General features: G+C 36.8%; 1 protein-coding gene across 3 annotated transcripts in view; it reads right to left on the bottom strand.

The window, feature by feature from the left end:
- Nme7 (NME/NM23 family member 7) overlaps positions 1 to 24,460 on the bottom strand; it is a 181,895-nt gene that overhangs the window by 156,950 nt on the left and 485 nt on the right. The window lies entirely within an intron of this gene.

Below are 24,460 nucleotides of genomic sequence, written 5' to 3'. Positions count from 1 at the left end.
AGCTGCTCTTCACTGTCTCATCTACCTTCTCTGTCAAACAGAGACTTAAGGTCAAACCATAGACTGCAGTGCAGATGTCACCTTCACTAGAGCACCCGGAAAACCTGTGCTGCTTGGGCAGTCATAAAAGTGATTGGTAGGCCTACCCCAGCTTAAGCCATTTGCCATGGACTCCTCATAGCATGCTTTGGAAGGTCTGCTGTGTATGCTTCAAGTGCAAATCAGTTAAGTAAGGGAGCGACAAATGTTAGGGGTGGGGGGGAAATGCTTATCTCCTCTACCCTGATCTGATCATAATGATTGTAATTGTGGCACCTCTCACCCCTACCCTTTTTCTATACAATTACTGTTATATGTTGAGAACAGGCACTGTAGATGGCTCTATGTATATGGTCATCTCTCTGTTCACAAAAGTTACAGTAAAATTGATTGTAAATACCATTGAAAGTAGTTTTCTAAATGCTGATAGTCAAAACTTTTGGATTAAAATGTATTTTTCACCATGTAAAAAAAAAAAAAAAAAAGTGATGACAACAACAAAAATCAGGCCGAACGTGCCAAACTTGCAATTCTAACAATGCCACTAATAAAGTACACTGCATTTTATAATGCTCTATTTTAGGAAAGATTACTTCACAGTAGGCAACAAAACATTTTTGCTCATACGTACATGCTCCTTTGCATGAATCATACTAAGACTTATATACTGTATCATGGGAAAATTCTTGAACTAATTAGAAATCTGATTTTTCCAAAGTTGTATGTTTAAGAGTCAGTTACTGGTCTTGACCAATTGTAAGACAATTATCTGCTTCCGAGGGACTTCACAGACATTCTGAAGTAAACTGTGTAGACGACAAAGGTGATAGTTCAACAGGTTTCTAAAATTTAGTCCAAGTCTCCATGTACTTACAATCACCCTGGATGACATACAGCTGTAACAGAAACTGGCAGCATCTGAGAACTTGCTGCCTCAAGCCAGCTGCTTCCAGTAACGGTGAGTGAAAAGTGGTTTCCAAAGAACAAACTTCATTTTGTCTTGAGCATTCCGAGAACATAGTAAATCATTAAAAATGTATTACCAGACATAGTAGGCAACTAAGCATAGCAATTCCTATTACTTTACTTAGATGCCACCATGATAAGTACAATAGAAAATACCAACTACCAAAAGGTTTATATTTTCCCATTATCACAGGCTATATTTTAAGCAATAACCTGTTTGTTTGTCCTCTACAAGGGGTCTTCCTCTAGGGCTTTTTTTCAAAGACCCCAGGTATTTTCCTACATTGAAATGTATCAAATATTAACTTTATCTTAGTGCGACCAGAACCAGTTCTGAGCCTGGGTAGATTGTTCTCAGAAGGTTATTCCTTCCTCCTAATTCTACCTTATAAAAGGGAAAAAGAAGGGGAGCTCAAGTAAAACACCTTTCAAGTGGAGAATCTCATTTGCCAACTCCAGCTTAGCATTTCTCAGTAATAAAGACAAAGGAGGAAAAGGAAGAATTATTAAGCTTAGCTAATTATTCTATCTTATTTCATTTGAATCCTTTAAGAACTAAATCAAAATTAAGTCAAAGCCTGGGTTCTACCCCAGCACTGGGGTGGGGGTGGGGGAATCCTCAAACTTGCAGTCATTTTTAGCCTTAAAAATATAGAGAGTTTAAGGAAAATGTCTTCTCCCATGAGAATTCCACATATTCCCAAGATATTAATTTCTTTTTAAAAAGGCCATTTCAAGACAGCATCTTCGATTGCACTGTCATTTCTTTACAGAAAAGAGGTGATGCTGCAATAGACAACACAGACTTGTGTGTTTCACCAACTGACACTTAACACATGCACCTTCAACTTACTCCCTGCTGAATTTTACCTAAAGAGTGAAAAAATGCCAAAAGAAATAACTATTTACATAGTATGCGCATAAATCAGGAAACTAACCAAAGAAGATGGAATTCTTTGGACACAGCTTCCTGACTGCCAAGTGGCGCAGCCAGCCAACTGTTCCCTGTGGATGGCCGGGTAGGCTGGAGCTCCAACAGCAAGCACTGTGCAGCGGGCCTGAGGCACAGGGAGCCAAGGACTGTCAACCTGTCACCCCTCAGCAGCCAGCTGAGCACTGGACAGTCGCCCGCCACAGAAGCCCGCTCCATGCGGCGCTGCAGCCCAAAACCTGCGAGCATAGAGCATACAAGGACCCAAACTACTGCCTCCTGACCTGCGTGGAGAAATTGGAAGTGGGGTAGACTGCATGGAAGTTGGGACTCAAAGAGTTGACCGACAGGGTTAGTATGTTAATGCTAATTAATATGAGTTTGGACCAATGGCATTAGTACATCTTCCAAGCCCTAATTGGTGTAAGTTTGGACCAAGAGCAGTGACCCAAGAGCTATATAAACCCCCAGCCGCATGCACTCCGAGGGAGCAAAGTTTGTTATCAGTCTTTCTTGCCCATGAGAGTTCTGTTCTTAAACAAATCCTACATTTGTGCTTGCTGGGAAAGAAGCAATTGGGGGAAGCTGTTGGTGTGTGCACATTTCACTATCATTTTAAAGACTGACCCTGGTTACCTTCCTTTAAACTATCCTCACCACAGCTAGCAGCACTGCCAACATTTATTGGCATTTTTTTCCCTATAGCATTTAACACCTTCAAATATCATGTATGTTATAATGTTTTTATTACATATCTCTACCAGTAGAATGTATTGTTTAAGGATACATCTGAAGGGACTAGGTGTATGTATATGACATAGTAGATGTCATTGAATATTTGTTAAATGAATAAATTTTAAAAGCAGAATTAATTACCAGTTATCAAATGAAAAAGTGGCCATGCCTTAAAGACAAATTTATTCATTAATTCATCCTTCTTTTTGCCACACACGACAACAGACTCTTAGGATAATCAAAACTGAAGAGGCCCTGATGACATGAAGCTTACTTACTAATTTTCTGTCTGCTCAAAGAATGTAAAAAACAACATAATCCCAGAATAATAAGGATTATAAAGACAATATGATAAATAAACATGTTGATAATTATGTACAGAGAGCTAGGGAGTCCTCCTTCAATGAGAATGGATAATTAAGGCCATCTCCATGAGATGTCAGAGAAAAGCAGTCACGTAGAAACCTAGGAGAAAAATATCCCTGGCAGAAAAAATCCATAAAAATTTTGATGGGGGAGGAGATGGGGTTTGGTGAGTTCAAGAAACAACAAGGCCAGTATGACCTGAAGGTGGAGTAAGAAGGGCAGACACAGAGGGTGTGGCCTCCACTGTGGAGGCTCTAAGCCTACTTTGTTGTAGATGGACCCTGAAATGTTCTCTAATATTCCTTTTTTCATCTAGGAAAAGAGCCAATTGCAAGGCGAACCAGTGTCATTGCTAAGAAATTTGAGAAGGCTGCTTTTTAGCTGCTCTACTTTTGTTCAAACAGAAAATGTGCCTTCCTCAGAACATTTTATTTCCATTGGTTAGAAAAACATGGAATAAGCAAGCCTATGCTCACACCTAGTTGTACAAAGCTTTGCTTTTTAGCTACTAATCAGGTTTCAAACAGCCTTTGTAATGAGAAACATTTGGTGAATTCTCTTCACCTGCTTTCTGACACCAAGTAAATTACATAAGAGCATTTTAAACTACTAAATAAGATTTTTTTTTAAATGCTATATATATAGTTTGTAATGGCCCTAGATGCAGAGAGAGAGAAGGGAACTTCTATATAAATCAGACTGGTTCCATTTTTTCTCTATTTCATATACCAAATGCTGTAGATGCTAAATATACATGTAAATTTGCATGCATAACAAATTATTATTATTTAGTATTAGCTACAATTTGCAGATCCATTAGCCTCATGAGAAAAAAAATGAGTGAGTACTTTTTGAATATTTGCCCTTGGAGAAAATACTGTGTGTATAGTCAACTGATGCAGATTCAAGAGGCTACAAGCATGAATGTACCTCTGTAACAGTGGTCAAAGCCATGTCTACATCAGCAAATGTTAGAAATCAGCATCCTCTGAAGAAATCGTATTAGGTAGTCATTTCTACTTTTTGCAGTATGTTTGCCTATATTATCACATGTGACTCAGTATTTTTGTTTTATAACCTACTGTTCGAGTCTTTTAATTAGTTAAAGGATATTGTGGTACAGTAAAAGATTCCAAATATAGCATTTTCAAGCTTAATTCCAAAGGCCAATCTTTTTATCATTTAAACTACAATTTTCCAATGAGAGGAAAAAGCAAGTCTTTGATTTTATGAGAAATAATCTGTGGTACTGTGCACTTCTGAGATATCTAGATGAATGACATTTAAATGTCACATTGATATGACTACAATTAATATGCAACTAATAAAATCCATACAGGATATCTTGCCCAAAACAATGTGTCCAGTGATGGAGGAGCGCCACCTAACGTTCAACATGGATGCCAACATACCCTGGTACACACCCATTTTACAAACATTCTAACCCTATACTTATATATTAAATCACATTAATTTTGCAAAGGCCTTAGCCAAGTATCACAATATAAATTATGCCTTTTTAAAAGTTTTATATCATTCATATCCTCGATATTTTTCATCGATATTTTCAACAAGGAAGTTAAATGCAGAAGAGAACTACTCCTAAGAAATTTAAAACTTTCAAGCATCTTGACCTGGACTATGGTAGACCAGAAAGAATGCAAATTCTAGGTTAAAGAAGCTCAAATCCAGGGCTAGCAGTATAACCTAGTTGTTTTTAAAAATCGAGATTGTTTCCTGACATGAAGAGAACACGTGTAATAAATTATTACACACTCAGCATTTGATAGGTAATACTAAGAAAAATAGCTTTCTTGTTCTGATTTATAAGCTAATAAGGTTTTTTTTGGTTTTAACATATGCCCTCCATTACAGTAGCTTAAAAAGTTTTAATGAAAAGATGGCATATAGCAGGTCAACAATTTCATTTCTCTCTAATCCTTTGTAAAACCTTTCTTGAAAAATCTTTCTTGATCATTTCCTCCAGTCAGCCTCAAGTAAGTTCAAAGCGTTGCTTTTTAGCCACTGATGAAATTAATCAGGTTTCAAACAGCTCTCACAGATGAGGGACATTTGCTGAATTCTCTTCACTTGCTTTCTGACAGGTAATTTTTATGAAATTTCTAGTAAATTACATAAAAGCATTTTAAACTACTAAAAACAATGATTTTAAAATCCTATCAAATTATTTTATGAGCATATTCCTTGTGACTTTAAAAAAAGTTTAATATGTTGTGTGTAAAAGGAACTTTTACTTTTTTAACTTTTGGATCCACTTCATCAAGCTCCTTGTACATTCTCCAAAATTCTCTTTTGATTTAAACCTCTTTCCAGGTTACAGATTTTTTGTTTGTATTCTTAAGAATTTAGGTAGTATTTGAAGCAAAGCATTACTGAGAGTCTCCAAGAGCCAACCTAGGATTATACAGGAGAGCAGGAGCAAGCCCTCCTCTGAAAAAGCCCTCTCTTCTACACACTGCGGAGTCCTTCCTCTGAGAGCAGAGGACAGCTTCCACTATATTCTGTCCTTGCTTAACACTTCAAATTTAATTTGGTGTTCCTGTGATATGCCTTGATCTATGTGTGAAGGGAACTGAAAGACAAGAAAAAAGTCATAAGGCCATTCCTAGTTTGAAAGCAGAAATGCTAGGAAAAAAGTGGTCATGTTATTAGAGAAGCCATTCTCCCTTTGAATATAAAACTTACATTTTTTTAATTACAAAACAAAAATTTATATATCTAAGAAATACAAATATTCGCCTTTTAAAATTCTGGTTATATGCAATAAAATTCAATGTTACTTTAAAATCAAGATGACTGACATAAATGATAGAACTGTACTTGCCCCTAGGTGCAGAAATTTTTAGGTTTTCCACAGCCATATTCCTAAACCTCAGTAAGAAAAAACAGACTGGGTCTGAATGGCCTTACTGTACTTTCACAATTAAACAACTGAATAACAAAATCTCAAGACTAACTGCAATAAAAGTGAAAGTTTCCAACTAATCCATTTAAGTTGAGTAAAAATTCATGGATCTTAAATGTTAATATCCACTAAGTACAAACCAGGCATGTTTAGCTGCCCTATTCCCCAAAAGTTGTATGAGAGATACTGAAAACTAGCCATCTTTTCTCCTCCCCTACCTTTTCTCTGTCCTTGTATTGCTTCCATTAGAAAAATAAATCTATAAGAAAAATTGAGAAAAAGGGAATTTAATACATAAAAGTTAATTTTTCTATAGCCACAAAACTTATTAATACTACTACTAACCTCAGATATTTATTTCAGAGACTTGTTTTGGATTTTAATGTCCTTCCATTTTTCTCAACTAACTTCTCATTATGTAGAAATCTAGTTCATATGTAAGTAACATTTTATATATAGTACAGTATAGTTTATAAATTATTTTCATATGCATTACCTTATTTGATACTCACAAAATATCCTAAAGGTAATCAGAACATAAAGTATTATTTGATTTTATGGAGGAGAAAATAAATGTGAAAATCATACAATGAGCAGCTCACAAATACTGCAGCAAAACTAGAATAAAGAATGAAAATTTAGATTACTAGCTCTATACAAGTTCCTTCGTGCCTCAACAGGCTGCTTCTTCAAATAGGCAGACAAGAGGGGACTGCATGTTAAAGAAAGGCAGCTTTAGCTGCTTCAGTATATATAGACAATAAACTTTTAATTTTAACAATTTATGAGAGAAATACTATAGATAAGTATTTACAATGTCTTTCATCAATACAGCATATAATAATTTAACATTTTCTCAATATTCTGAAAAGTGAGTGGCATTTTTATTTAAAGGTCAAACCTATTGTTATATATATATGTATACAACATATAGAAATACCAGTTTAGAATTTAGCAGAAGGTAGCACCATAGCACAATGTTAGCACAGGAAAATCTGGTAAAACATCTGTTAGTAATTTGTCAATATGTATCAAATCCGTAGAAAGGCACATGGACCTTCACCCAGGTATTATCTTTCTAATTTATACTAAGAAAATGACTATGGACATGTATAAAAAGTGCTATTTATGGTATTAACAGAACTAATCAATAAATGGATTGGTTAAAATCAGAGTAAATGAAAGAATAAAATGTACTTTTAAAAATAAATCTGGAAAAATGTACAAGATATAGTAAGTGGAAAATACACATGTATATGTACACGTGACTGAGATATTTCACCAAACTATTAATAGTGATTGTGTTTGGTTGTGATATTATAGAAGAGATTTTTTCACTTTTATATTTCTAAACCTACAAAAGTGGCAAAATATCTTCCTATCTTCCTATATTTCTACAATAGAATAAATTTATTTAATTATATATATGTATAAAACACATAAAACGTACAGCATATATACTTAACTTGCAGATGTTGGAGTGATGGAATTTAGCTATATTGGACAGCCCTAGAGCCATTTCACACACACATGGAGATACATTTTAAAGAATGAAGAAATATGAAGGCACAACACACAAGATGAGTCATCAGAGATAACAACAGCAACTTAATTAGGCAAAGTGTCTTGTATCAGAAAATAGGCATGAATTGAGCAGTACACTTTAATAGCTACTGTTTTTCATATCTAATTAACAGAAAACCTTAAAATATCAATGGCTTTTGGAAATGAAGTAGTTTAGATGGTTTGTGCAGAAAAGTGAACACAGAGTTCATTGCAAGGGCTGGAGATATTTCTAGAGAATAATAATCATATGCTAAAGCACCATCAAAAAAGGTACTAGGTGAGAATCCTCACAGAAAACATGATGACCATATAGAAACTTGGATGTACCCCCACCTGGAATATGCAGGTTCACCACAACCTACAGACGATCTTATGAAAAGAGAAAAGGTCAGAAAGGGCAATTATATTATGAAACAGCAATTGAAAATGGAGAACTTGGGAGTCTTTGATATTCAAAGACAGAAAAATATGTTCCAAAGTTTATAAAATCACAAATGTTATAGATGGAAAAAAAATGACACTGTTAGGCCAAACTAATTTGACTACAATTTAAAGGCAGATCCAAGGAAAATAAAAAATTTGAGATGGGAAAATGTATGAGAATACTACACTTAGAATAAAAGTCAAAATCCTCCCCAAGTCTCATAAGCCTCGGTATTCTGGCTGAACCCCTCAGATCTCCACTGCAGTGCTCTCTTCTTCTGGCTTTTCCAGTGTACCTCTGTACTCACCACTGCCTCTGCTTGTGATGGAATGTTTTACATTATCACCTGGCAAACTCTTTTTATTTTTTAAGGGTTCTACAACTGTGTTATACCCCCAGCCTTTTTTATTTTCTTTTTTTCCAATTTTATTTTGAGGCAGGGTCTCTCACTAAGATGCCCAGACTGGCTTTGAACTTGGGATCCTCCTGCCTGAGCAGAACAGTTGGTATTACAGGTACACACCAGCATACCCAGCAAGCTCCTTTATTATCATTGACATCTCAGCTTGAAAATTGCCTCCCTGGCTACATCAGCAAAGCTACTTGTTCTTGGCACCAGCCACTATGGCATTATTTGGTTTAATTTTCCTCACAATGCTTATCACTATATGAAGGGGCCTTATACTATATGAAGGGGCCTCCTTCATTTATTTACTCACGTACATTGGTTTTTCTCCGTAACTAATGAAAAAAGGAATATGAAATGTTATATCATCAAGGAGGCTTTCCCTGACCACCCCCAAGTTAGGTCAGATCACTCTATTTCCACCTCCTCATGGAATTTTTCTATTGCAACCCAACTTATGCTCTATAATTTATTTTCCAATATCTGTTTTTCACTATAAACTCCATGAAATATGGGCCACTGTGTGCTGTCTTACTAATCAATGTATAGCTACCAATACCTAGAATGAAAAACACTCCATACCCTTATTAAACTGAGGATTAATTGGTGAATAAGAAAAGAATGAGAAACAAAAAGGCATATGCTAAAGCACCAACAAGAAAAGTACTAGGGGAAACGGGAAGATGGCGGCGAAGGGAGGGCAGCACCCCCGTGTACCGCGTCACTGAGCAGGAAAACGACAAGGTAGAATGGCTAAAAGCTAGCTTGTTAAGAATTCCCAGCAAAATTGGGGTGCTCCGAAACCTAGAGGAAGGATTTCCATCGCATAAGGACCAGCTACTAGGGCTCAAACGCGAGAGATTTGTCCCCACGGAGGGGCACGCTGCTTATTCAGCAAAGCGCCCTGCGGCCAGAGTCTGCGGCGCTCGCTGGGAAACGACGACGAGGTAACAAGGCAAAGATCCAGCGCTATGGATTCTGCAGGCTCCCGCCAGCTGTGCAAATACTGTACTCAGAGCTGAATTCTGGGCTTGAGACGGGGAAGTAAGCCATCCAATTCAGTTCTCCACATCGGCCAGACCACAGAGGAAGCCAGCGGCCACCATCTTGGAGAGCTGACGTCATCATCTCTGTTTTTGACTGATCACAGCTCTTTCAGCTATAGAACAGCGGGGAAAACTTAAGGGCCCGTCCCAGCTCTCCTGTGAGCGTGATAGCCAGACCGAAGGAATCAGGAGTGGGAGCCGCGGCGGCGGCGCTGGACTCCCAGCTACCGCTCCCATCAGTGCTGACAACTGAGGTCTCTTGCACCAGATACCGGGGGCGTGGCTACCAGAAGGTAAGCAAATTCGCTGGGGGTTCTCAGCCCCAAGCTCTACAAACTTAGGGTCTGAGGGAGGCAAACACGGAGAGTGTGCCCAGGAGCTAATGAAAACAGGGCTCCCAGGAGCAGCAGACCTGGCGTGTAGCCAGTATTGTGGTGAGCGTCACAGGTGAGCGGGGCCTGGCTCGAGGAAACACAGGAGAAGGCCCTAGACACTCAGGAGTGGAGACCCGCCCAGTCTGGGAGGAAGAGCTGCTGCACAGTGACTGGTTCCCACCTATTGAGAAGAGAAGCTTGACCCAGTGGGCACAGCTCCACCTACTGGAAGAGAAGTAAATCGAACTCTATGACTGCATTTATTATTACTATTATTATTATTATTGTTGTTATTTTGTGTAATTTGGGTTTTTTTTTCTCTTTTCTTTCATTTTCATTTTCTTTTTTGTGGTTGCTGTCCTTTAATTTTTTTATGTTTTTAATTTTATGTTTTTAATTTTTTTAACCTTTTAAAATTTTTATTGTTATTATTTTTTTTAAAATTTTAACTTTCATTTTTTTATTATCATTATTATCTTTTAAAAAAAATTTCTTTCTTCCCCTATTTTCTATTTTTTTTTTGTCTTTTCATCTCTTTACAATTTTCTTATTCCCCCTTTCTTGAGTTCTACTTGCTTACCCTCATTCTCTTTAGTGACCTCTTCCCTTCCCTTCTAATATCTTTCCTCCCAAGCATCAAATAAATTTATAAGAGTCAACAGTAACTCAGCAATCAAACAGAACAAGAAGTAATATGAGCAGCATAAAAAAGCAAGGAAGAAAGGGAGTACAAACAATGAAGGACAGCCTAAATATTCAGGAGGACCTAAAGTCACCAGAAAAATGGTCATATAAAGAACTCAAGGAACACCTTAGACAGATGGAATGGAACCTTAAAGAGGATACGAGACAGCAAATTCAAACAGTGAAAGAACACATTGAAAATGAATTACATAAACAGATAAAAGAAGAAGTAAAGCATCTTTATCAGGAGATAGAGATTATTAAAAAAAATCAAACAATAATTCTAGAAATGAAGGAAACAATAAACCAAATTAGAAACTCAATTGAGAGTATTACTAACAGAGTGGAGCAAGTAGAAGCCAGAACGTCAGATAATGAAGACAAAATATATCATCTTGAAAAGAGTCTAGCCAACTCAGAAAGGCTGGTAGAAAATCACGAGAAAAACATCCAAGAGATATGGGATAACATTAAAAAACCAAACATACGAGTCATTGGGATAGAGGAAGGTACAGAGAATCGAACCAAGGGAATGAATAACCTTCTGAATGAAATAATAACAGAAAACTTTGCAGAAATAAAAAAGGAAACGGATATACAAATTGTAGATGCATACAGAACACCGAGCACACAAAATCACAGTAGACCAACGCCAAGACACATTGTTATGAAGATAGCCAATATACAGAACAAAGAGAAAATATTAAAAGCTACAAGAGAAAGGAGGCAGATTACATTCAGGGGTAAACCAATAAGGTTAACAACGGATTTTTCATCAGAGACGCTGAAAGCGAGAAGATCCTGGAATAACATATTTCAAACACTGAAAGACAATGGATGCCAACCAAGAATTCTGTATCCAGCAAAATTAAGCTTCAGGTACAATAACGAAATAAAAATCTTTCATGATAAACAAAAGCTAAAAGAATTTGCAGCCAGAAAACCAGCATTGCAAAGTGTCTTGAGCAAAACACTACACGAGGAAGAAATGAAAAACAACAACCAAAACCATCAGCGGGAAGAGCCTCGGTAACGACAGAGGACTGCAGGGAAAGCTAATCATGGAGAAACAAACTAAATTAAATAAATAAATAAATAAATAATTAAACATGGCTGGCAGTACAAACCATATATCAATAGTAACTCTAAATGTTAATGGCTTAAACTCATCAATAAAGTGACATAGGCTGGTAACATGGATTAAAAATACAAATCCAACAATATGTTGCCTCCAGGAGACACATCTGATTGGAAAAGACATACACAGGCTGAAGGTGAAAGGGTGGGAAAAAATATACCACGCACACGGTCCTCGGAAGCAAGCAGGGGTGGCCATCCTAATATCGAATAAAATCAACTTCAAGACTAAGTTAATCAAAAAGGATAAGGAAGGACATTATATACTGTTAAAAGGAAACATTCACCAACAAGACACAACAATTATCAATATTTATGCACCAAATAATGGTGCTGCAACATTCATAAAACAAATTCTCCTCAAGTTCAAGAATCAAATAGACCACAACACAATAATTATGGGTATCTTCAACACACCCCTCTCACCATTGGACAAATCCTCCAAACAAAAGTTGAATAAAGAGACTATAGAGCTCAATATCACAATCAATGACCTAGACTTAACTGACATATATAGAATATATCAACCGTCATCAAGTGGATATACTTTTTTCTCAGCAGCACATGGATCCTTCTCAAAAATAGACCATATATTATGCCATAGGGCAACACTCAGTAAATATAAAGAGGTGGAGATAATACCATGTATTTTATCTGATCATAATGGAATGAAACTGGAAATCAATGATAAAAGAAGGAAGGAAAAATCCTACATCACATGGAAAATGAACAATATGTTATTGAATGATCAATGGGTTACAGAAGACATAAAGGAGGAAATCAAAAAATTCTTAGAGATAAATGAAAATACAGATACAACATATAGGAATCTATGGGACACAATGAAAGCAGTTTTAAGAGGGAAATTCATCGCCTGGAGGTCATTCCTCAAAAAAAGGAAAAACCAACAAATAAATGAGCTCACACTTCATCTCAAAGCTCAAGAAAAGGAAGAACAAAACAACAGCAAATGTAGCAGAAGGCAAGAAATAATTAAAATCAGAGTGGAAATCAACAAAATTGAAACAAAAGAAACTACTGAAAAAATTGACAAAACTAAAAGTTGGTTCTTCGAAAAAATAAATAAGATCGACAGACCCTTAGCCATGCTAACGAAGAGAAGAAGAGAGAGAACTCAAATTACTAACATACAGGATGAAAAAGGCAAGATCACAATTGATGCTACAGAAATACAGAGGATAATTAGAAATTATTTTGAAAACCTATATATCCAATAAAATAGAAGAGAGTGAAGACATCGATAAATTTCTTAAATCCTATGATTTGCCCAGACTGAGTCAGGAGGATACACACAATTTGAACAGACCAATAACAATGGATGAGATTGAAAAAGCAATCAAAAGACTACCAACCAAGAAAAGCCCAGGACCGGATGGGTATACAACAAAATTTTACAAAACCTTTAAAGAAGAATTAATACCAATACTTTTCAAGTTATTTCAGGAAACAGAAAAAGAGGGAGCTTTGCCAAATTCATTCTATGAGGCCAACATCACCCTGATTCCGAAACCAGACAAAGACACCTCAAAGAAAGAAATCTACAGACCAATATCTCTGATGAACCTAGATGCAAAAATCCTCAATAAAATTCTGGCGAATTGGATACAAAGGCACATCAAAAAAATTGTGCACCGTGATCAAGTAGGATTCATCCCTGGGATGCAAGGATGGTTCAATATACGGAAATCAATAAATGTTATTCACCACATCAATAGACTTAAAGATAAGAACCATATGATCATCTCGATAGACGCAGAAAAACCATTCGACAAAGTACAGCAACCCTTTATGTTCAAAACATTAGAAAAACTAGGGATAACAGGAACTTTCCTCGACATTGTAAAAGCTATCTATGCTAAGCCTCAGGCTAGCATCATTCTGAATGGAGAAAAATTGAAGGCATTCCCTCTAAAATCAGGAACAAGACAGGGATGCCCTCTATCACCACTTCTATTCAATATAGTTCTCGAAACACTGGCCAGAGCAATTAGAGAGACGAAAGAAATTAAACGCATAAAAATAGGAAAAGAACAACTTAAATTATCACTGTTTGCAGATGACATGATTCTATACCTAGAAGACCCAAAAGGGTCTACAAAAAAACCACTAGAACTAATAAATGAATTCAGCAAAGTGGCAGGATATAAAATCAACACACATAAATCAAAGGCATTTCTGTATATCAGCGACAATACTTCTGAAACAGAAATGAGGAAAACCACTCCATTCACAATATCCTCAAAAAAAATAAAATACTTGGGAATCAACCTAACAAAAGAGGTAAAAGACTTATACAATGAAAACTACAGAACCTTAAAGAGAGAAGTAGAAGAAGATCTTAGAAGATGGAAAAATATACCCTGTTCATGGATAGGCAGAACCAACATCATCAAAATGGCGATATTACCAAAAGTTCTCTATAGATTTAATGCAATGCCAATCAAAATCCCAACGGCATTTCTTGTAGAAATAGAGAAAGCAATCAGGAAATTCATATGGAAAAATAAAAGACCCAGAATAGCAAAAGCAATTCTAAGCAGGAAGTGTGAATCAGGCGGTATAGCGATACCAGATTTCAAACTATATTACAGAGCAATTGTAACAAAAACAGCATGGTACTGGTACCAAAACAGGCGGGTGGACCAATGGTAGAGAATAGAGGACACAGAGACTAATCCACAAAGCTACAACTATCTTATATTTGATAAAGGAGCTAAAAGCATGCAATGGAGGAAGGATAGCATCTTCAACAAATGGTGTTGGGAAAACTGGAAATCCATATGCAACAAAATGAAACTGAATCCCCTCCTCTCGCCATGCACAAAAGTTAACTCAAAGTGGATCAAGGAATTAGATATCAAATCAGAGACTCTGCGTCTGATAGAAGAAAAAGTTGGCTCCGATCTACATATTGTGGGGTCGGGCTCCAAATTCCTTAATAGGACACCCATAGCACAAGAGTTAATAACAAGAATCAACAAATGGGACTTACTTAAACTAAAAAGTTTTTTCTCAGCAAGAGAAACAATAAGAGAGGTAAATAGGGAGCCTACATCATGGGAACAAATTTTTACTCCTCACACTTCAGATAGAGCTCTAATATCCAGAGTATACAAAGAACTCAAAAAATTAGACAATAATATAACAAATAACCCAATCAATAAATGGGCCAAGGACCTGAACAGACACTTCTCAGAGGAGGACATACAATCAATCAACAAGTACATGAAAAAATGCTCACCATCTTTTGCAGTCAGAGAAATGCAAATCAAAACCACCCTAAGATACCATCTCACTCCAGTAAGATTGGCAGCCATTATGAAGTCAAACAACAACAAGTGCTGGAGAGGATGTGGGGAAAAGTGTACTCTGGTACATTGCTGGTGGGACTGCAAACTGGTGCTGCCAATTTGGAAAGCAGTATGGAGATTCCTGGGAAAGCTGGGAATGAAACCACCATTTGACCCAGCCATTGCCCTTCTCGGTCTATTTCCTGAAGACCTTAAAAGAGCATACTACAGAGATACTGCCATATCGATGTTCATAGCAGCACAATTCACAATTGCTAGACTGTGGAACCAACCCAGATGCCCTTCAATAGATGAATGGATAAAAAAAATGTGGCATTTATACACCATGGAGTATTACGCAGCACTAAAAAATGTCAAAATCATGGAATTTGCAGGGAAATGGATGGCATTAGAGCAGATTATGCTTAGTGAAGCTAGCCAATCCCTAAAAAACAAATACCAAATGTCTTCTTTGATATAATGAGAGCAACTAAGAACAGAGCAGGGAGGAAGAGCAGGAAGAAAAGATTAACATTAATCAGAGACATGAGGTGGGAGGGAAAGGGAGAGAAAAGGGAGATTGCATGGAAATGGAGGGTGACCCTCAATGTTATACAAAATTACATATAAGAAGTTGTGAGGGGAAGGGGAAAATAAACAAGGAGGGAAATGAATTACAGTAGATGGGGTAGAGAGAGAAGATGGGAGGGGAGGGGAGGGGAGGGAGGATAGTAGAGGATAGGAAAGGTAGCAGAATACAACAGTTACTAATAGGGCATTATGTAAAAATGTGGATGTGTAACCGATGTGATTCTGCAATCTGTATTGGGGGTAAAAATGGGAGTTCATAATCCACTTGAATCTAATATATGTAATATGAGATGTCAAGAGCTTTGTAATATTTTGAACAACCAATAAAAAATAAATAAATAAAAAAATAAAAGAAAAAAAAAGTACTAGGTGAGAATCCCCACAGAAAACATGATGACCATGTAGAAAAAGGAAAGAAAAAAATAAAGAGCTTATTAGGGCGTTATATTGATCATATGCTATTCAGTTTTATGAAGACTACTGGTTTTATTAAAGAATACAATAGACTTAGGACTTTACTCTTAATAAAATACATGCAGAAAATTAATTTTTTAAGTTTCAAATTTGTAATTTAAGCTGTATGCTTTCTAATTCAGTTTAAATAAATTTGGAACTTTAGAACTGCAATTCTTCCAAATTAATAGTTCAAGTATCAAAAGAATTCTGAATGGACACGAAAGAGATGCTGAAGACAAAAACAGAAAGCTATTTAGAAGAAATTTTATAAATAACATTGGAAACTGAAAACACATTCATGGAATAAAATCCTATTCTTTATTTAATAATCATGAAACTGCTTTTGGAAGGTCTGTTAAAACAGCTTTGAGACATTTGTACTTCAAAGGTTTAGACTAACTTTTATGGAATATGGCTGATAATCTTTAAAGTCCTTCTATATTAACAGTTCATGTGAGATAACAGTATCCAAATAAATGCTATATTTTAGAAACTACATAACATTCCTTGTTAGTCAAATGGGTCTTAGAATTGCTTTATTCTCTTTAAGCATAAAAAAAATTGAGGATTCTAATACTAGTGATTCTAACACTAGATATTCTTTATATTATCTAATATATATGAAAGGCATACTATAGTTGCCTGTTTCACAAGACAAAGGTGGTTCTAGAATTTGTGACCAGAACCTAAATCTGATGCTGGAAGCCACAGCTATAACAAACCAGAAGCAGGTTGAAGCTGATCATTTAATTAAATTACAGTGGCCAGAAGCCACAAGAAACCAGCAGAGCAAGAAACCTCCATCAGCAGCAGCTCACAGGAAAACTATTAGCCTTGCTACAAAACAGATGCCAGTGGCAAGGCTGCACACAGAGAAGGACAGCTCTCTCCTCTTCTCAAAAGGCCCACTCTTTCTCAGAAAGGACTGATTGCAAATGATATAGAAGAGAGATCTGGATGTAGAAAGAAACTTGAAAATTTTACTCTAGCCAATTTTAGACTTTCATTAAATTCAAAGTTTTTTCTATGACACAATAAGAGCACCATCACTTGGTAAAAACAAGAATAAGATGAACCTGTGTGCCTTGATATTTCAAATATTTTGCCTTTTAAAACATATATTATTCAAGATAAAGTAGACTTTATCTTGAATTTCATGGATCATGATTCACAGTAAGAAATATCTTTTACATCATAACCCAATAGACACACCGTGTGTGTGTGTGTGTGTGTGTGTGTGTGTGAAATAAAAAAAAAAAAAGTTCATGAAAGTTACCCATACTACATGGCAATAAATATGCTATTTCTACTTTATGTCAGATTTTGTTTTGCTTTGGTTTTTGTTTTTCTTGTTTTCACATTACTGGAGTTGACCTCATGGGTACCATACCACTGAGCTATATCACCAGTCTTTATTATTTTATTTTATTTTATTTTGAGACAAGTCTCCCTAAATTGCCCCCGCTGGCCTCATACTTGCAATCTTCCTGCCTCCCAATTTGATGGGATTGGACTGAGTGACACCATTCTCACTTACCTCTTCTTATTAATACTGGCTACCCACCACAGATTGATTTCAGGGCAGGTCATAGGTCAGAACCCAGTACAAGGAGCACTGTCACCGGGTAGTGTGCAGACATGCACTGTGGTCTGGCCTCTGCTACCCCTATAAGCCATATGTCTTGCCATTTCCCACCCCCTCCCCCACCACGGCCACCCCTATATTGCCTCAGTTTCCATTCTTCTTTTCATTGAGCCATAGTTCCTGAAATGCACCAACTTTTTTTCTACCTCAAGGCTTTTGGTCTTATAGTTAATGCTGCCTGGAGCACTTCCTACAGATCTCTACACTTCATATCACTCAGGACTCAACATGAAGGTTCCTGCCTCAGAAGGTTCTTTATGAACCACTCACTTGAGAGTTACCACCAGAAACCCCAGCCAGGGCAAGTGGGGGAAGGGTTGGCTGGGAACAAGTATGGAAAGGCAAGACAGCCAGAAGAGGAGCTCACTGCACTTAGCTCTCAGCATTACTTTAAGTCTGAAAGTCAAAATGCAACTAGGCACAAAAACCAGCATTCAGCAATTGTGGCAGACATCTTTTGACTCTGAGATGTGATGACTCCATTCAGCAATCTCCCCAAGCACTTTGCATTCTCAAAGATCATTTTTACCACATATGTTTTTACTTTCAAGTCATTCAGCAAGTATTTGAGTACCTACTATGATCTAAGCCATAGCAGTCAACAAAACAAACAACCATTCCTCAAAGTTAACAGTTTAGTAAAGGTGACAAATCTATGAAGAAATAAATACAACTAAATGTAACAAGTACAATATGAGAAATGTGCACTACATAAAGTAGTGACAAAAAAAAAGAAGTGTCAATCCTCCTTGCGTAGTGAAAGGCATCACAGAAGAGGAGACACCTAACCTGTGTCTGGAAGGATCAACAGGGGTACAGAAAGCAAGCAAAGGTACAGGTAGATGGAACAGGAAGTGCAGAATAAGGGGAAGAGGCGCACTGCAGGCTTCTTGGTATGTTCAATAAACGGCCAAAAGCTAAAGCAGTGAATAGGTAAGGAAGAGGCCAGAGAAAACCTCTTATGAGCCTTTCCAGACACTTCATATAAGGAACTGATAGTCTAAATTTTTAAAACTCATAAACAGATTGAGTTTTAGAAAATTCCTTCTTGTGGACAGAGAAAAATAATAGGTTGGAAAATTAGCAGATCAGAGTGTAAAAGACATTATAATAGTCTACACAAGAAATGAGGAGATACTACAGTAAAATGGGAAGTGGAGATGATGTGAATATGGGAGACACAGAGAAGAACATAAGATAACTAATATTTTATGTATATATGTATTTGTGGTGCTGGGGATTGAACCCTGAGCCTTGTGCATGCTAGGCAAGCTTTCTACCACTAAGTTATACCCCAACCCTCATAATTCTGATTTCTAGTTTCAGTTATAATATACTGGAATCATAATTAACTTGGTGATAATAGGAACAACTAGAAGGAAATTTTACAAGTTTGAATTGTACTAAGTTTGAGGGGCCTTTAAGTTGCCAGCATATAAATGTCCAGGAACCATCAGAGTTAGACCTTAGGTCTGTGTTGAAAACTGAAACTTAGTAGGGAAGGAGTTCAGAATGGACATAATTGAAATGATCTGGGGTTAAAGAATGATGCAAGTGAGCAAATACAGGCAAAAATTGATCACTCCAATAAAAAAGATAAGAGGGCAAATACAGGTAGTAAAAGATTACTTCAATAAAGAGATAGAGACTCTGAAAAAAAAAAAAAAAAGAAATCCATGAAATGAAGGAGACAATAAACCAAACAAAAAACTCATAGAAAGCATCATCAACAGACTAGATCACTTGGAAAACAGACCCTCACACAATGAAAGCAAAATATATAATTTTGAAAATAAAGTTAACCACACAGTGAAGATGGTAAGAAATCATGAACAGAACATCCAAAAATTATGGAATAACATCAAAAAACCAAATGTAAGATTTATTGAGTTAGAGGAAGGCACAGATATTCAAGCCAAAGGAATTCACAATCTCTAGAATGATATAAAAACAGACATTTTTGCAAACATGAAGAATGAATTGGAAAATCAAATACAAGAAGCTTACAGGACACCAAATGTACAAAATTACAACAGATCTACACCAAGACACATTATAATGAAAATGCAAAGCATAGAGAATAAGGATAGAATTGTAAAGGCTGCAAGAGAGAGGAATCATATTGCATATAGTGGAAGACCAATTCGGATCTCAGCAAATTCAACCCAGACCCTCAAAGCCAGGCGATCCTGGAACAACATATACCAAGCTCTGAAAGAAAATGGATGCCAACCACAACTCTTATATCCAGCAAAATTAAACTTCAGATTTGGTAATGAAATAAAAACCTTCCATGATAAACAAGAATTTACAGCAAGAAAGCCTGGACTACAGAACATTCTTGGCAAAATATTCCATGTGGAGGCAGTGAAAAATAACTATAAAAATCTGCAAAGGGAGAAACTACACTAAAAGAAAGGCCAATCAAAAGAGAAACCAAGTCAAGGTAAAAACCAAAAATAAACCAAAATGACTGGGAATACAAACCATATCTCAATAATAGCCCTTAGTGTCAATGGCCTAAATTCATAAATTAAAAGGCATAAACTAGCGGATTGGATTTCAGGGGAAAAAAAAAAAAAAGACCCAACAATATGCTGCCTTCAAGAGACTCATCTCACAGGAAAAGACATCCACTGACTGATGGCGAAAAGATGGGGAAAAAAATTATCACTCACATAGACCATGTAAACAAGCAGGGGTTTCCATCCTCATATCAGATAAAGTGGACTTCAAAACAAAGTTAGTAAAAAGGGATAAAGAAGGTCATTTCATACTACTTAAGGGAATCATATATCACTAGACATAATAATCATAAATATCTACGCCCCAAACAATGGGGTATCTATGTATATCAAACAAACCCTTCTCAACTTCAAGAATCAAATACACTATAACACAATAATACTAGGTGACTTTACACACCTCTCTCAGTACTGGATAGATCTTCCAAACACAAATGAAACAAAGAAACTAAGAACTCAATAAAACAATCAATAATTTAGAATTAACAGATGTATATAGAATATTCCATCCATCAACAAGCAAATACACTTTTTTGTCAGCAACACATGGATCCTGTCCAAAACAGACCATTTGTTATACCACAAAGGAAGTCAGAAAATCAAAAAAAAAAAAAAAGAGAGAGAGCAAGAGAGAGAGATATTACCCTGCATTCTATCAGATCATAATGGAATGTAATTAGAAATCAATGATAAAATTAAAAATAGAAGCTCCTCCAACACCTGGACTAAATAATACACTATTGAATGACCCATGGATAAAGAAGGAGAAGACATGAAATAACCAAAATTAGGGTTGAAATCAATGAAATTGACACAAAAGAAACAATTCAAAAAATGGACAAAACAAAAAGCTGGTTCTTTGAAAAAAAATTATAAAATTTATAAACGTTTAGCCACCCTAATGAAAATAAGGAGAAATTTGAATCACTAAAATTTGTGATGACAAAGGAAATATCATGACAGATACTAGTGAAATACAGAAGACAATTAGAAACCATTTTGCAAATTTATACTACAGTAAAATAGAAAACCTCAAAGTCACTGACAAATTTCTAACTGAACCAGGAAGACATACACAACTTAAACAGATCAATTTCAAGCAAAGAAATAGAAGACACCATCAAAAGCCTACCAACTAAGAAAAAGCCCAGGACCAGATGAATTCTAAGCTGAGTTCTACAAGACCTACAAAGAAGAATTAATATCAATACTCCTCAAATTATTGCATGAACTAGAAAAGGAGGGAACCCTTCCAAACTCATTCTATGAGGCTAGTATCAACCTGATACCAAAAGCAGACAGAGACACAGCAAAATTTCAGACCAATACCTGCTGAGAGCCATAGCCGAGTCGGAATGGCCCCTGGCATTTTGCCAATAGTATTGGTTGAGAGGCAAGCCATTAAGATGATGCTGGATTGATTCGGTTGTATATTAGACCTTTACTGTCGGCCTTGGCCTGCTACTTTGGAGTTCTCGTGGGGATTCCCGGAGAGTTCCCATTGGTTGGGGAAGTGCGGGAGAAGGGATTTCCGGAAGAGGGATTTCTGGTTGTTGGTTCCTGGAGGACCCGAGTGGTGTTTGGGGAGAGTTCCCAGGGAGCGTGTGTGGAGTGTGCTGGTGGAGTTCAGAAATAAAGTTTGTTCCTGCTTCAGTGGCTCATGATTTGTGCCCAGCCAGCCTGCAGCAAATACCCTTGATGAACATAGATGCAAAAATTCTCAATAAAATTTTAGCAAATCTCATACAAAAACATATTTGAAAAATAGTGCATCATGATCAAGAGGGGTTCATCCAGGGATGCAAGATTGGTTCGATGTACAGAAGTCAATAAACATAATCCATCACATCAGTAGACTTAAAGATAAGAATCATATGATTATAACAATTGATTCAGAGAAAGCATCTGACAAAATACAGCACTCTTTTATGTTCAAAACACTAGAAAAACAAGGGATAGTAGGAACATACCTCAACATTGTAAAAGCAATCTATGCTAAACCCAAGGCCAACATCATCCTAAATGGAGAAAAACTGGAAGCATTCCTTCCAAAAATAGGAACAAGACAGGGATGCCCTCTTTCACCACTTTTATTCAATACAGTCTTTGAAACTCTAGCCAGAACCATTAGACAAATTAACAGGATACAAATGGGACAAGAAGAACTCAAACTATTTGCTGATGACATGATTCCACATTTGGAGGATCCAAAAAAAAAAAAAAATCTCACCACAAAACTTCTAGAATTAATAAATGAATTCAGCAAAGTAGCAGGATATAAAATCAAATGCATTTCTATACATCAATGATGAATCTTCTGAAAGAGAAATTAGGAAAGCTACCCCATTCACAGTAGCCTCAAAAAAAAAAAAAAAAAAAACACTTGGGAATCAATCTATCAAAAGAAGTGAAAGACTTTTACAATGAAAACTACAGAACATTAAAGAAAGAAATTGAAGAAGACCTTAGAAGTTGGAAAGATCTCCCATGCTCTTAGATAGGCAGAATCATTATTGTCAAAATGGCCATATTACCCAAAGCACTGTACAGAGTCAATGTGATTCCAATTAAAATTCCAAAGTCATTCCTTGTAGAAGCAGAAAAAACAATCATGAAATTCATTTGGAAAAATAAGAGACCCAGAATAACCAAAAGAATCCTTAGCAAGAAGAGTGAAGCAGGAAGCATCACAATACCACACCTTAAACTATACTGCAAAGCATGGTATTGGCACCAAAGCAGACATGTAGAACAATGGTATAGAACAGAAGACACAGAGACAAACTTATATGAATACAGTTATCTCATACTAGGCAAAGACACCAAAAACATACCTTGGAGAAAAGATAGCCTCTTCAACAAATAGTGCTGGGAGAACTGGAAATCCATATGCAGCAAAATGAAATTAACCCCACTCACCTGCAGAAAACTCAACTCAAAGTGGATCAAGAACCTAAGTATTAGACCAGAAACCCTATGCCTAATACAACAAACAGTAGATCCTAAATCCTCATCATATTGGATTAGCCCCAACTTCCTTAACAAGACTCCTAAAGCACAAGAAATAAAATCAAGAAACAATAAATGGGATGGACTCATACTAAAAAGCTTCTTCTTGGTAAAAGAAATAAAGAGGTGAAGAGAGAGTCCACATTTTGGGAGCAAATTTTTGCCACACGTATGTCACAGCATTATCTCCAGGATATATAAAGAACTCAAAAAACTTAACACTAAAAAAAATAATAATAATAAATGGGCCAAGGAGCCGAACAGACACTTCTCAGAAGAAATACAATCGATCAACAAATATATGAAAAAATGTTCAACATCTCCAGTAATTAGAGAAATGCAAATGAAAACTACTCTAAGATTTCATCTCACCCTAGTCAGAATGGCAGTTAACAAGAATACAAGCAACAATTAGTGTTGGCGAAGATTTGAGGAAAAAGGCACACTCTTACATTGCTGGTAGAATTGCAAATTGGAGTAACCAATCTGGAAAGCAGTGTGGAGATTCCTCAGTAAACTGGGAATGGAACCACCATTTGACCCAGTTATCCCACTCCTCAGTTTATACTCCAAAGACTTCAAAACAGCATACTGTAGTAACACAGCCACATCAATGTTCATAGCAGCTCAATTCACAGCTAAACTATGGAAGCAACTTAGATGCCCTTCAATGGATGAATGGATTTAGAAACTGTGGTGTATACAAAACAGAATACTACTCAGCATTAGAGAATAAAAATTATGGCATTTGCAGGTAAATGGATGGAGTTGGAGAATATCATGCTAAGCAAAGAAAGCCAATCCAGAAAACCAAAGGTGGCAGGAAAGATGGTAGAATGAGATGGACATCATTACCATAGGAACATATTCGACTGCACTTTTGGTGCCACTCTACTTTGTGTACAACCAGAGAAATAACAAGTTGTGCTGCAATTGTGAACAATGAATTGAAATGCATTCTGTTGTCATGTGTAACAAATTAGAATATATATATTTTAAATGCACACAGGAACCCCATTCCTGTTCATTCTCAGGAGCTTTCCAAATGATTCCTAGACACACCTAGAAGGTGGTGGGCTGACTAGAAGAGTGCCGGGCACGTGCACCCGTTGGTGGGGGGGGGGGGGGCTTCCTGGCCTGGGAGGCGCGCCACCCAGGAGCGCAAGCTGCATCTAGGGGCCATCAGAGTCACGCAGCCACCGGGTGAGGAAAGCCCTGGCACCGGCGGCCTTCTGGGAGCGCCTGCCCTCGCCCTTCACTGCGCGCAGCAGTAGTCGAGACCCTGCGCAGGGCCGCGGTCGGATTCGGGGCACAGCCCACGGC

Source organism: Callospermophilus lateralis, chromosome 13 (genome assembly GCF_048772815.1).
Source record: "Callospermophilus lateralis isolate mCalLat2 chromosome 13, mCalLat2.hap1, whole genome shotgun sequence".
In the NCBI taxonomy this organism is placed as follows: domain Eukaryota; kingdom Metazoa; phylum Chordata; class Mammalia; order Rodentia; family Sciuridae; genus Callospermophilus; species Callospermophilus lateralis.
The sequence above is the reverse complement of the archived record's forward strand: the minus strand, read 5'-3'. Positions and strand labels throughout refer to the sequence as shown.